At 40.7% G+C, this 15,000-nt stretch overlaps 1 protein-coding gene across 3 annotated transcripts in view; it reads left to right on the forward strand.

Moving 5' to 3' along the window:
* gnai2a (guanine nucleotide binding protein (G protein), alpha inhibiting activity polypeptide 2a) overlaps positions 1–15,000 on the forward strand; it is a 38,897-nt gene that overhangs the window by 12,699 nt on the left and 11,198 nt on the right. The gene's annotated exons all lie outside the window — the stretch shown is intronic.

Consider the following 15,000-nt stretch of genomic DNA (forward strand, 5'->3'; position numbering starts at 1 on the left):
AAACTAAAATACACAAATAATTTGTTGCTCATGGTCGAGACGTACAGTCAGAGACTCCGATTAGAACATGAGCAAATGGACATACTTATTATATTAGGGATTAATTGACTTCCTGTCTCTTATTTTTGTAATAAAGCTTGTTAAAAGACCCAAAGTTGCCGACATGATTGACAGATACGGCCTTTTTGTTATGAATGTCTGGTTAAAATTCCTGACAGACTGACTGGTAGACACTAGAAGGGTCTTCCGACCAGATGGACAGCTCAACATAAAAAGATAAATGAATTGATTAAAGGAAGAATTTGAAATTTCAAACAGATGGACAAACATACAGGGGGACAGGATGGATAGACAGATCAACTTCCTTTGAATTTCAATAAGCGTTTCCTTACACACACACACACACACACACACACACACACACACACTCAAGCTCAGACGTGCAGACACATACTGTCCATAATTCTTTTTACCTTGGGCTCTGTAACCATGGCAACCAGATGTCTGACTGACAGATGTGCACCACTCTGGAGCTCCATCAGTGTGCAGTTAATTGTGGACTTTTTCAATTAGTCCCTGTACGATTTTAATTAATGAATAAATCGCTCCTCTTTCCTCGTCTGAACGTGTGTGATATTAATAAGATTGCTGCCTCCATTCGGCTTTTTGATATTTAATTTCAGTATTGTTACCAATTCAAAACACATGCAGAATACAGGCCTTGTGTGTGTGTGTGTGTATACAGGAAAGTTTTTCTAACATATATTTATTATATTTCATGTTCAGCTTCAGACAATACATGAGTTAAAGATGGCAGGAGTAAAGTTACAATCAAAGAATGGAATTTGATTTGAGATTTGCAGGTCTGTATTAGTACGGTGGGGGGCACTGAGTATTGAAAAATATTTGTGTTTGCATTCTATTGGCCTATTCATTTTTCTAAAATATAAAATGAAGAATTTGTTAAAAAAAATAAAAAGATAGATAGATAGATAGATAGATAGAGAGAGAGAGAGAGAGAGAGAGAGAGAGAGAGAGTCGCTCATCCACACCGGAACGTCTAAAAAAAATAAATAAAAAAAACCCTTGCGTCCCTGTACTGCGCATAAGCAAAAACGAGATGTGCTTCAAGCTGCGTCATTTCCGCCTGCTGTTTAATCACTTTTACTGCAATGACAAAAAAAAAAGCCACATCTGAAGCACCTTTTTAAAAAGCTCCGTTATCGTTGACTGACAACATCAGAACCGGAGAGAAAAATATGCGTTTTTAAATAAAAACTTATCGCATGGAAAGCATCAAAGATTCTGACTGATAAAATCATTATTTCAGTTGATGAATATGGTCTTAAAACCCTAAAGTCTGCATATTTTAAATATGAATTTTGATATATGATGTGGCCCGACACAAAGCATGGAAGCATGCACAGAGCATCCATCCATTTATTTTTTTTTTAATCAAGCTGTAAAGCAGCGGCTGATGAGCTCAGTCTCTCTTTAAACCTCCTTACCGATGTCGTGATTGTTGTCATGGCTGCGTCTGAAAACACCGACCGCACACTCAAACGTACCGGCATCAATGCTCAAATAACAGCCTTGAATAGCATAAATATGTTATTTGAGAGTTTGTTTAGAGGCGCAAGACGGACAGGAACTTTGTCTGTTTTTATTGCCGAACTCCTACGCGAGTGCAGGGTGTCAGGATCATGAGAAACACTAATATATACCAAGAGGACTCTTTATTTAAATGGTGTTCACAGAAACAGCACACGCAAACGTACGTTATCCTGATTGTCAGGTACTCTGGTGGCATTTTGAGATGTTTCTAAAGGAAGCATATTGAGTATTATAAGTTGAAATGATAATTTTGTGCGAGTTCAGAGTTCTTCACCCTGCCGGTCGCTCTTTATATTCAGTTCAGTTTGGTTTCTGCAGCGCTGTCAGTACCGCAAACGTTAAGCATCGGCACGTGCAGTGGATGAGTCGACGTTAGGGTTACTGTGGGTGTGTGAGTGTGTGTAGAAGAGGCGACATTAGCGGGCATGCGAAACAGGAAGGGCAGAGCTGCTGGTTTTACTCTGACTTCCTGTGAAACCGAGTAACACACACACATGCAGACACTGACAGAGAGAGAGTGTATAGAAGGCTGAACATTATTTCTCATTATTTGTTCTGTAGAAGATTTACAACTTCCTTCCACCATGTTAACTGTTTCTCCTACCAGATCTGAGCAGTTCAGTGTTCAGTACAGTTACACACCTGGTTCAGCTTCATGAGCACTGGGTTCAGTCAACGTAGAAATCGAAATTAATTGCGTTAACGCTGCAGAAATCCCAGAGGAAACTCAACATAAATAAATTATAGATAATTTTATATTATATTGTACATTTATTTTATATTCCTTATTATTTATATATAATTTGTAATTTTTTATTAGTATTTTTGGGATAGACATTAAAAGAGCATTATTGAGCAGATTTGTAGAAGTGCGTTGTGTGTTTGTTCGTTCGCTTTAACATGAATTATTAACTATTTTGCGTTGAATGATTAATATCCCCGAAATGAAAAGATTTATTTATCTGTTTTTTTGACACTTGTCTGCCATTTTTTTCATGATTTGAATATTGAGTAGTAGCTCTGTGTGTTTGTGTGTGCGTGTGAGAGAGAGGTGGGGGGGGGGGGGCAATAGAGGAGTGTGTGATGTCACACGTCTGCTTATTATCCATACTTTTCCACATATTGTTTGTCTTACACAATGTGTATTGTTTGTGTGTAACTATATATTCCAGCTGATTGTGGGTGTGAGTGTGGGTGTGAAGTGTGCAGCTGAAGTCCTACACACACAAAAAGTTTTTTCCATCACTTGCTAAAAGAACATCTTTATTTCTTTCTTTTTTAATTATAATTTTTTTTATCTTCCACCAAACCACACACTCGTGCGCACACACACACACACGCACGCTGCGGTGCCATGGCCACTTTGCCGAGAGCGCCGTTACCATGGTGTTTATCACGGGCGTCCTTAGTGAGGCCGTGCCTGGAAAGCAAACAGGTCGATTTAGGATGAAAAAGAAAACAACCAAATGAGAACAAAGCCGGGATGGAGGAGGGATAACGTGTGAAAAACCACAGAGAACATGCATGCCATCCTTCCAGTAAGTCTCAGCACACACACACACACTCAAAGGAGAGAGTGTGAGCTGGGAGGGTGTTGACGAGGTGCCGTCTCTGCTGGAGGTGCTACACACAGCATCTGTTCCCATTTGGTGTGTGTGCATGTGTGCTTGTGCTGAGACTTACTGGAAGGATGGAGTAGACTGTAAATAAAGCTGACCTATCTCAACACACACACCCACCCACACACACACACACACCAGTCAGGAAACATTTGCTCAAAGAGAGAAGGATGCTGACAGACACCGTTTTTTTATTTCAGTTCTTTACGCCGTGCTCTTTGTAGACACATTTTATGCCCCAGCAGTGTATCCTATCATTTAGCTGTTTGGTTTTCCAGCAGTCATCTGTCCTTTATAGGAACACACACACACACACACACACACACACACACACACACACACACAAACACACACACACACACACACACACACACACACACACACACACACACACACACACACACATATATATATATATTACAGTCAACCCCCGATAATACGCAGTTCGGAATTCGCCGCTAGGAAAATACGCGGGTTCTCATTTAGAAACTAACCAACAGCAAGTTGATTACTGAATGTTCAGGAATTTTTTAAAAACACATTAATGTATTAAAGTAACATTAATGTCTAGATGAATTCACTAAGATACCATAGGGGCTACGGGGGTACGTCCAAAATGAGCAGATTTCAGGGGGACCCCTGTATATGTACGTATATGTATACACACACACACACACACACACACACACACACACACACACCACACCACACACACACACACACACACACACAAATATATACTTGCACTCATTAGCTTATTGAACCACTCAGACACTCAGACTCATTCTTACAGAATGTTGGATTTTAAAGTGACTCAGTCGTGGTGTTGTAATAATAATCCCCTGAATCACAGGATCAGGGATGTTTATGTCCTGTTTACATGCTTTATTAAAGTAAAACCAATTTATTAAAGTTAACTAAAACAGTCAAATATCCGACTTTTGTTTTGCTTTGGGATGATTCGCACTGAACGTCATTTAGCAAACTGAGCAACCTGCAGCCTGGAGTGTGTGTAGGGCAGAAAACGTCCTTGTTCACCTCAGAAACACACTAATGGTACAACAGAACTAATCTTTACCAAGTGTGCACAGAAAATCACTTCCTACAGTCACTCACTTCAACTCCTTTCATAGCCATATTCTCACCTGCAGTGTAATGATTTCAGGAGGAACTAATACATTTCAATTTCCTGTGGTACTTTTTTCCACCTTTTTTCTTCTTTCTCATCTCTCTCTCTATTTCTCTTCTGAAAGAGGTAAATAGTGTTGACGAAAAGAATCGTGATCGAAGTAGACAAAAGTGAAGTGACTGTGAATGTGGTTGAGGAGCTTAAGCTGAGGGGTGTGTGTGTGTGTGGGGGGGGGGGGGGGGGTTCTCACAAAGACAGCTCTGTTAGCACTATGTGGGGATCCACTCCTCATGCAAGCGGCATACTGCTGAGCAACACGCATATACACACCCAAAACACGTTTTCAGTGTAAACACCATGCGCACACACACACACACACACACACACACACACACACACACACACTCACACACATATATATACACACATATTCAAACAGGGATTGGAGGCCCCTGACTGTGCACAGTTTGCATGTGTTGTGATAGACATCTAGAGAAAGTGTTAGAGACAGACAAATAGTTGTGGTGTGCGTGTGTGTGTGTGTGTGTGTGTGTGTGTGTGTTTGGCAGAATATCCAATATGTATCGTGTTAGTTTTTACTCCCTTGATTGTAATACGCTTGTTGAAGTGTGTGCGCGTGTGCGTCTGTGTGTGTGTGTGTGTGTGTGTGTTCGTGTTGATCTTCACTTCCTGTGTCTTGTAAAGGTTTGGGTTAGCTGTGTAAAGGTTTCCATGGTGATATGTGAACAAATGCTTTCATTCAGTTTTTCTGTTTCTTTTCCTCTGTGCCTTATCTCTCTCCCTCTCCTTCTCTTTCTCCCTCGTGGTTACGTGTGTATGACAAATAAGCATTGAGGTAAATCATTTTCCTTGATGCTTTGTTTAGTTTATTTAACTACACACGGAGCACTGTGTTTCCACACGGTCCATTATTACTGACACACCACCTGCTAAAACTTTGGACCGTTTTGGGGTCTTATTTATAAACATGACACACACACACACACACACGTGTTCTGGCCAGCCTGCTACTGCATGGTGTGAGAGTTTGATCTTGCTGAGCTCTTCAGGTTAAAACTCTGTGTTTAGAGACCGAATAACTTTTATTAGGCGCAATCCTTACTTCCTAAAAAAAATTCCTTAAAATGAAAGTCCTTGATTTATACCAAACTGAAACAAAAACAGTTGGAGGAAGCGGACGGTGAGGATCACACGCCTGTACGTGAGTGGCGAGAGGATTAAAGGGGTGTGAGAGTACAACAGCGAGATAGAGGGAGAAAGACGAGCAGAGCCGTGTGCGCAAGTGTGTGTGCGCGCAAGTGTGTGCGCGCAAGTGTGTTTGGGGATAAATTCAATCATTGAAAGTGAAAGTGAAAGGTAATAGAAAGCTCTTTCTCTTGCTGCCTGAGCTCCCATATCTTCCTCTCTGTGCTCTCCACAGCTATCATTATACACACTGCTTTATACTACATTTGAGACTGAGCCAATCGACTCGTCTCCACTTTTTATGATGGTTTCACTTCTGGTTTATTTTTTTCCCCCAAACTGTAATGGAACAGTAACTGATAGCTGTATGATGTTCTAAAGTGTATTTGTGTTAGCTGCAGTTTAATCCGGCTTTCACGAGTCACGCATGCTTCTTGGATTTTGTCTCCTGGGCGTGTACTGTCCAACATTTCTAGCTCTGACTTACAGCATGCTGTTTATTAAATGGTTTCAAATACAGTTGGTTGGTTTTTCTGTTAGGTGCCTGACTAATTCTGATCTCATCACTGAATGTTCATTCATTACAGTTCCATTGCAGTAGACTGTATAATATTTACAGTCCAAATCCATGCTCAAAGTTCTTGAGTTGCTCAGTAACTTCATGGATCGTTATATCTTCCTTTCTTCTCCTTTTTTATCTCTATTTCTAATTATATACATTTATCAAAACATTTTTTTACCTGCAGCAATTAATTTCCGTTAGGACTGAAGGTTGGACCATACACACTGAAGTGAAGAATATGATGCGAAAATTGTTTGGATTTGTCACTTTTTACAGCGTCATGCGTAATTTACTTAGAGCTGAGAGAATTTCTGTTATGTGCTGCTGAAATCAGAGTCACACACGTATGCAGAAAAGTAACGATCACCCGAATGCAGGTTAGCGCTAACGAACCCGATTACAGGCGAGAAAACGCCTGTAATGTTTGATCTGCTGTAGCTCCAGGAACAAGTCGCTAATCTTTCGTGCTCCTGAGGTGTTCAGGTGAAGTCACGCAGCAGTGAGATGAGCTGTGCTTATTGAGAGTAATGAAGTTAGCTCAGACCGGATCTCAGACAGCCAGAGGCGTGGGCTCGTTTCACTCGAGTCTTTCAGCAGCGGGTTAGCGGCGTTTTTACAGCTTGTAGCTCGGCTTTATTAACATCATCAGTCTCTGGATGAGTCCTCTGCTTCAGTCCACCGCTCCTTCTACAAAGAAAATAGGTTGTTATTTCCGCCACGCTGACATCCCCAGTTCGTCTTGCAGCACGGAGAACTTCTCACCTATTACATCCTAAACTCACTTACTTATTTTCGCCAACTCTCCTGTTTCTCGGAAGCATTAAGAGATTAAATCGCTGTCAAATCTCATGATGGATGTCTCAGAGTTCATGACTGGTCTGCATGCATTTCACTTCCACTGATATAGTGTAGGGGTGTAATGATACAGAGCGATCTATCTGCTTAAAAGACAACAAGGTTACAAAACAGATGTGTAAATAATTTAGCAAGGTGACTTAGAGTTCAGTCATTGATGTGATTGGTGTAGTAGCAGTGGACTTGTACCAGATTCTGCTTAGTCAGTCACTTATCGATCAGAGGACGCAGAATCAAATTGTCCTGTAGCACACCTTATGAGTCAAATCATGTTGTTTGCAATCTTATTATTGCAGAGTCTTTGATTTCGCTGAGTATTGCATCATTACCCCAGATTAATCCTGAAAGATCTAACAGATGAATTTCAATTTTAAAAACCTTTTTTTTTTTTTTTTTTACCTTTAAAAGGTTTACAAATATAACTAAATATATATCCTAAAGTCATCTGTACTGCAGCCGACACTATGTTACGGTAATAATATGTTATGGTACAGTAACACCTCGGTACTGTTCAGCTGCAGAACTTGTCAAATTCAGTACTAAATTTTAAGTGTGCATTTTAAGCCTCATTTATGGGTCCTAATGTGGTTAAAAATGCCTTTATGCATTTTCTTTTCTACTCGTACTGTACAGTACCGCATTAAAATAAACAATACATGTTTGGTACTCGTTTGGTTTCAGCACTAGTCCAGAGTTCTGGAACGAATTACCAACGTTTACCAAATTACCAACTTCTCAATTCATTAGGAATCTTCTCATATATGGTTATAATGCTTCATGGCCATGTCCAGCTCTGTGTGCTCATCCGTGTTTGTGTGACGTGAGAGTTCAGGCACACACATACAAGTTAACCCCCGAGGACAGGAAGGCAGGTGTTTAACACCTCATCAGAGGCTCATTCTGCTTTCTAATGACCTAACCAGCAACACAGCCTCTCCACATGAAAGAACAGGAAGTTACTCTCTGCTGCACTTCCACTTCCTCCTACATGTTTTCTGTTTCATCTCTTCCACCTTAAGCAGTTCAACTTGGTTTTAAACATTGGTCTTTTCACAGAAGGCACGCTGGGGCCGAGCCTCAACGGCTTATCGGAAAAAAAACAGTTGCAATTGTTTATAGACCATCTGAGAAATCAGACTTGGTTTGTTTTAGTTTGAATGATAGATTTGTCATTTTTATGATGTGACACTTAGTCATGTTAAAATAGCATTTTTAATAATTTATTATTGCATTTTATTATTTGCATTCTGCAAATGGACATGGGTGTAAAAGTGTTTTGTTTTTATGCATTAAGTTTTGATCAGGAGAAGATCTCTAGCCGTAGAGGACTGTGTGTGTGTGTGTGTGTGTGTGTTTGTGTGTGTGTGTGTGTGTGTGTGTGTGTGTGTGTGTGTCGTTTTGTATGGACAGAAGTTACCGCCACAGGCTGTCTGTCTGTCACTTAGTGCCAGACGCCAGAGAAGCACAGCTGGGTCAAACACACACACATGCACGTTCATCTGGCCAGGCATTACGGCACACACACTCGCACACTTCTGCTTTATATTTATACCAATGAAATGTCAGCACTTCAGAGTTTGTCTCTTTGCTACCACAGTCCTTTTGTTTTTGTATTGCGATCAGTGCTGAGCTTCTGATTACACTCTCTAAACCCAGAGACATCGTGACTGAATCGAATTCGAATTCGCTAAATGATGCCAAGCAGGATTTATTGAAATATTATACATATTTACACATCTCATAGACATTCCAAGTGTTTATAGTAGAGAGAAAGGTTTCCTCAACAGATGACCAGCCATTTGGTGATTTTGGGTGAAACCGGTAACTAGCAAGCTAAACCTGTTTAATTGTAGTTAGTCCACTGATTTGCTGTGTAGATACTCAACTGAGCTCCTCAGACCACGTTTATCCTCCACTACTTTATTTTCTGTCGGCTTGGAAAGATATGTGATTTGATAGTATGTCGTCTGAGGCTTGACGTGTCTCACTCTGGGCTTTTTAAGGACAGCAGGGTTTTAAGGCTGAGTGTGAAGCCGCTGTGAACGTTACGGAAAAACATTAACACACATAACACACATTTTGTTAATCAGACCACAGTGAAAAAGGAACAAAAAAAGAAAAAGAAAAGCAGAACAGAGAACTGGGGTTTTGATTCACCATTTAATCAATTATCAAATATTGTGTTGATTATTGTGCTTTGTGATTGGGGAATGGAGCTGCTGTGTGTGAGAGTGGGGGAAAAAAAGAGAGAGAAAGAAAGATCTCTCACAGCTTCCTGGATTAGGAGTGAAATAAATAGAGGAAATGTGTCTGGCTCAGAGGAGTAAACGAAAAGGAAAGCTCAGGTTCTATCCATCTGTCTGAGGAAAAAACAATGTGTGAAAGACGGGCAGTGAGAAAGACAGACAGACAGACAGACAGACAGACAGACAGACAGACAGACAGACAGACAGACAGACAGACAGACAGACAGACAGACAGACAGACAGACAGACAGACAGACAGACAGACAGAGACAGAGAGAGAGAGAGAGAGAGAAAGAGACAGAGAGAGAGAGAGAGAGAGAAAGAGACACAGAGAGAGACAGAGAGAGAGAGAGAGAGAGAGAGAGAGAAAGAGACAGAGAGAGAGAGACTGAAAGAAAGATAGAGTGAAAGAGACAGGTGAAAGGACAGAGCAATTTTGTAAAAGTGTGTATGTGTGTGTGTGTGTGTGTGTGTGTGTGTGTGTGTGTGTGTGTGTGTGTGTGTGTGTAATAAGGGCAGAAGCACCATTCTGTCCTGGGGACAAGGAAATGAGTCCATTAATATTTTATAATGCAGGATAATCAGGAAATATAGGATTTAATCAGGGCAGAGAGCCTTAAACACTACACTCGATACACTCGACTTACACAGTAAGTAATACACATTACTCACTACACTCGATCGACTTACACAGTAAGTAATACACATTACTCACTACACTCGATACACTTACACAGTAATACACATTACTCACTACACTCGATACACTTACACAGTAATACACATTACTCACTACACTCGATCGACTTACACAGTAAGTAATACACATTACTCACTACACTCGATACACTTACACAGTAATACACATTACTCACTACACTCGATACACTTACACAGTAATGCACATTACTCACTACACTCGATACACTTACACAGTAATACACATTACTCACTACACTCGATACACTTACACAGTAATGCACATTACTCACTACACTCGATACACTTACACAGTAATGCACATTACTCACTACACTCGATACACTTACACAGTAATGCACATTACTCACTACACTCGATACACTTACACAGTAATGCACATTACTCACTACACTCGATACACTTACACAGTAATGCACATTACTCACTACACTCGATACACTTACACAGTAATGCACATTACTCACTACACTCGATACACTTACACAGTAATGCACATTACTCACTACACTCGATACACTTACACAGTAATACACATTACTCACTACACTCGATACACTTACACAGTAATGCACATTACTCACTACACTCGATACACTTACACAGTAATGCACATTACTCACTACACTCGATACACTTACACAGTAATACACATTACTCACTACACTCGATACACTTACACAGTAATACACATTACTCACTACACTCGATACACTTACACAGTAATACACATTACTCACTACACTCGATACACTTACACAGTAAGGCACATTACTCACTACACTCGATACACTTACACAGTAATACACATTACTCACTACACTCGCACATTACTCACTACACTCGCACATCACTCACTACACTCGATACACTTACACAGTAAGGCACATTACTCACTACACTCGATACACTTACACAGTAATACACATTACTCAGTACACTCGATACACTTAGACAGTAAGGCACATTACTCACTACACTCGATACACTTACACAGTAATACACATTACTCACTACACTCGCACATTACTCACTACACTCGCACATCACTCACTACACTCGATACACTTACACAGTAAGGCACATTACTCACTACACTCGATACACTTACACAGTAATACACATTACTCACTACACTCGATACACTTACACAGTAAGGCACATTACTCACTACACTCGATACACTTACACAGTAATACACATTACTCACTACACTCGATACACTTACACAGTAAGGCACATTACTCACTACACTCGATACACTTACACAGTAATACACATTACTCACTACACTCGATACACTTACACAGTAATACACATTACTCACTACACTCGCACATTACTCACTACACTCGCACATCACTCACTACACTCGATACACTTACACAGTAAGGCACATTACTCACTACACTCGATACACTTACACAGTAATACACATTACTCACTACACTCGATACACTTACACAGTAAGGCACATTACTCACTACACTCGATACACTTACACAGTAATACACATTACTCACTACACTCGATACACTTACACAGTAAGGCACATTACTCACTACACTCGATACACTTACACAGTAATACACATTACTCACTACACTCGATACACTTACACAGTAATACAGATTACTCACTAAGCTCGCACATTACTTACTACACTCGCACATTACTCATTACACTCGATACACTTACACAGTAATACACATTACTCACTACACTCGCACATTACTCACTACACTCGATACACTTACACAGTAATACACATTACTCACTGCACTTGCACATTACTTACTGCACTCGATACACTTACACAGTAATACACATTACTCACTACACTCGATACACTTACACAGTAATACACATTACTCACTACACTCGATACACTTACACAGTAATACACATTACTCACTACACTCGCACATTACTCACTGCACTCGCACATTACTCACTACACTCGATACACTTACACAGTAATACACATTACTCACTGCACTCGCACATTACTCACTACACTCAATACACTTACACAGTAATACACATTACTCACTGCACTCGCACATTACTCACTACACTCGCACATTACTCACTGCACTCACTACACTCGATACACTTACACAGTAATACACATTACTCACTGCACTCGCACATTACTCACTGCACTCGCACATTACTCACTGCACTCGCACATTACTCACTGCACTCGCACATTACTCACTGCACTCACTACACTCGATACACTTACACAGTAATACACATTACTCACTGCACGCGCACATTACTCACTGCACTCGCACATTACTCACTGCACTCGCAAATTACTCACTACACTCGCACATTACTCACTACACTCGATACACTTACACAGTAATACACATTACTCACTGCACTCGCAAATTACTCACTACACTCGCACATTACTCACTGCACTCGCAAATTACTCACTACACTCGCACATCACTCACTACACTCGATACACTTACACAGTAATACACATTATTCACTATGTTTTTTGCTCGGCTGAGTGACAGTTAAAGATGTATAAATACGGTTTAAGCACTGGACGCTTTATCCATCAATTAATTGATCTGGTGTGTTGCCATGAACACAACTGATTTCTGCATCTGAGGAAATGAACATCTCAAAGATATCATCGTTGAATTGTTTAATGCAACGGTTATTTTATTTATGGCTAAGCCTCGGCTATGATCGCCTTTTAATTATTTCCGTGTTTGTTTCTGAAGCCTGAAAATGATAGAAACATCAATCACATGCATCATATACAGCTTCTGCCAAACAGTATACCAAGCATCAGACATGGGCGCCAATCATTACTTTTACTTTCACACTACATCTCTTACTGATTTTGGGCGATGAGGTGTAGGCTGCATCACCTGGACATCTCAACATGAAGATAAGTGAAGTGCATACACAGTCACAGTGCAAACCCCGTAGTGCAGACGCCATTTTTCCCTGAGCTGATTAATTAAATCCCAGACTATTAGCGCATGCCGTCTTTGCAGGTTTGCCAGATCAGGTTCCATCACCTCGCTTCTCTCTTTCTCCACTTCCTGTCAGCTGTGACAAACACAGAAGGGATAATTAACTGTCTGCTGAAGAAAAGGATGGTGATGAGAAATGAGTCGGATTTAATGAACACCGTAACCTGTTAAAAATAAAACAGAAGAAGAATACAGAGCCGAATCCCACCGAGAGCTCTGGGACTTCATTACACTGACTAAAGAGGAATGGAGCGATGAGGTTTTCACTTAATGAGCTCATCCGTCTCTTCAGACTAAACACGACCGGAGTAGTTAAGAGTGCTCCCCTAAGAGCACCTCTAACGCTGGCTGGGATTTTTATATAAAACACAACCACGTCTCTAAATCTCTCTTTTACTACTGTAATAATAAACCAACTTTATTGTGTAAATAACCCTCGTCAATGTGCTTTTTTTCTTTTTATGAATATTTTTTACTTGAAATGCCAGGCATGGAGATGTGGTCTGTATGTGTCTGTCAATGTGGAGAAGGCGTGGCCTGTATTTGGTATTAAAGAAGAGGTGTGGCTTGTATGATTCTGTCAAAGTAGAAGAGGTGTGGCCTGTATGATTCTGTCAAAAAGAGGAGGCGTGGCACAGATGATTCTGTAAAAGTAGAAGAGGTGTGGCCTGTATGATTCTGTCAAAATGGAGGAGGCGTGGCCTGTGTTAGTCTGTAAAAGTAGAAGAGGTGTGGCCTGTCTGATTCTGTCAAAGTAGAAGAGGTGCGGCCTGTATGATTCTGTCAAAGTAGAAGAGGTGTGGCCTGTATGATTCTGTCAGAATGGAGGAGGCGTGGCCTGTATGATTCTGTCAGAATGGAGGAGGCGTGGCCTGTATTTGGCGTGTCTGCCAGTCACAGGGTATTGTATTGTATCCAGGATGGAGTAATTTCAGGTTTATTTTCATTCCCTTTCAATTTAATTTAGCCTTTATCCTGAGAAAGCGAGTGGAGACCAAAACCTCATTTCCGCATTTCTCCCTTGTGGCCCATCTCCCTGCAACACACACACACACACACACACACACACACACATAGTACATGCACGTTTTGCTTCCTGGTGTTTGTTTTGTATTAGCTGTGGGACTCTGGGAGTCGCTGAGTGATTATGATATTTACAGTCATTAAAAATCCCAGTCCAGAGCTGCAATGTTACAACAGATACTACACACACACACACACACACACACTCACACTCACACACACACACACACACACACAGGATTCAAGTGGGATTCAATTTCTCATCTCACTTGTTCTTTAGAGGTTTAGATTTGAGGCTGCTGTAAGTCACAACCTGCTCAATAATAATAAGCAAATTGTACAGTACTGGATCCAGCACACTCCCAAAATCACCCACAATGCATTGCACTAGGCTAGCATTGTCTCTTTATATTTCTTTTGAAGGTTTAAAAATGTGACCTAGTTCTCACTGCAGGCCATGAAGTATCTTCTTCATGTGTGTGTAAGTGTGTGTAAGTGTGTGTAAGTGTGTGTGAAATGCTTAGTGGCTTGTGCTTTTTGGTAAACGCCACCTAATGCAGTTTGTTTCGTATGAGCATTGTGGGGAAATCTCAGGTTTAACATATTGTCGTGTGTGTGTGGCCCTTCATCGCAAGGATGTGACCGACTGCATATAATATCTAACAGGAACATAGAGGGTGATGACATTTGGGTGATGGATTTGGCTAATGGCGGATTAGGTGTGTGTGTGTATATGAGAGAGAAGGCAGTTAAGCAGTGTGTCACTGTGGTCTTGTAGAAATAAACATTGTTCAGACAAATTAAAGCCTCTTTTCCTGTTCCTGAAACTCCTCGGAGGAGTTTGCAGTGTGTGCGAATTGTGGGAGTTAAACGGAATTAATGGAAACACACACACACACACACACACACACACACACACACACACACACACACTGTTTTATTCATAACTTACTAAAAAGCTTTCACTTCTGGAGATAATGAATTTGAATCTGGGGGTTAAAGAGAGTAAAACTGGCCATGT

This window comes from Silurus aristotelis (assembly GCF_946808225.1).
Source record: "Silurus aristotelis genome assembly, chromosome: 28".
Classification (NCBI taxonomy): Eukaryota; Metazoa; Chordata; class Actinopteri; order Siluriformes; family Siluridae; genus Silurus; species Silurus aristotelis.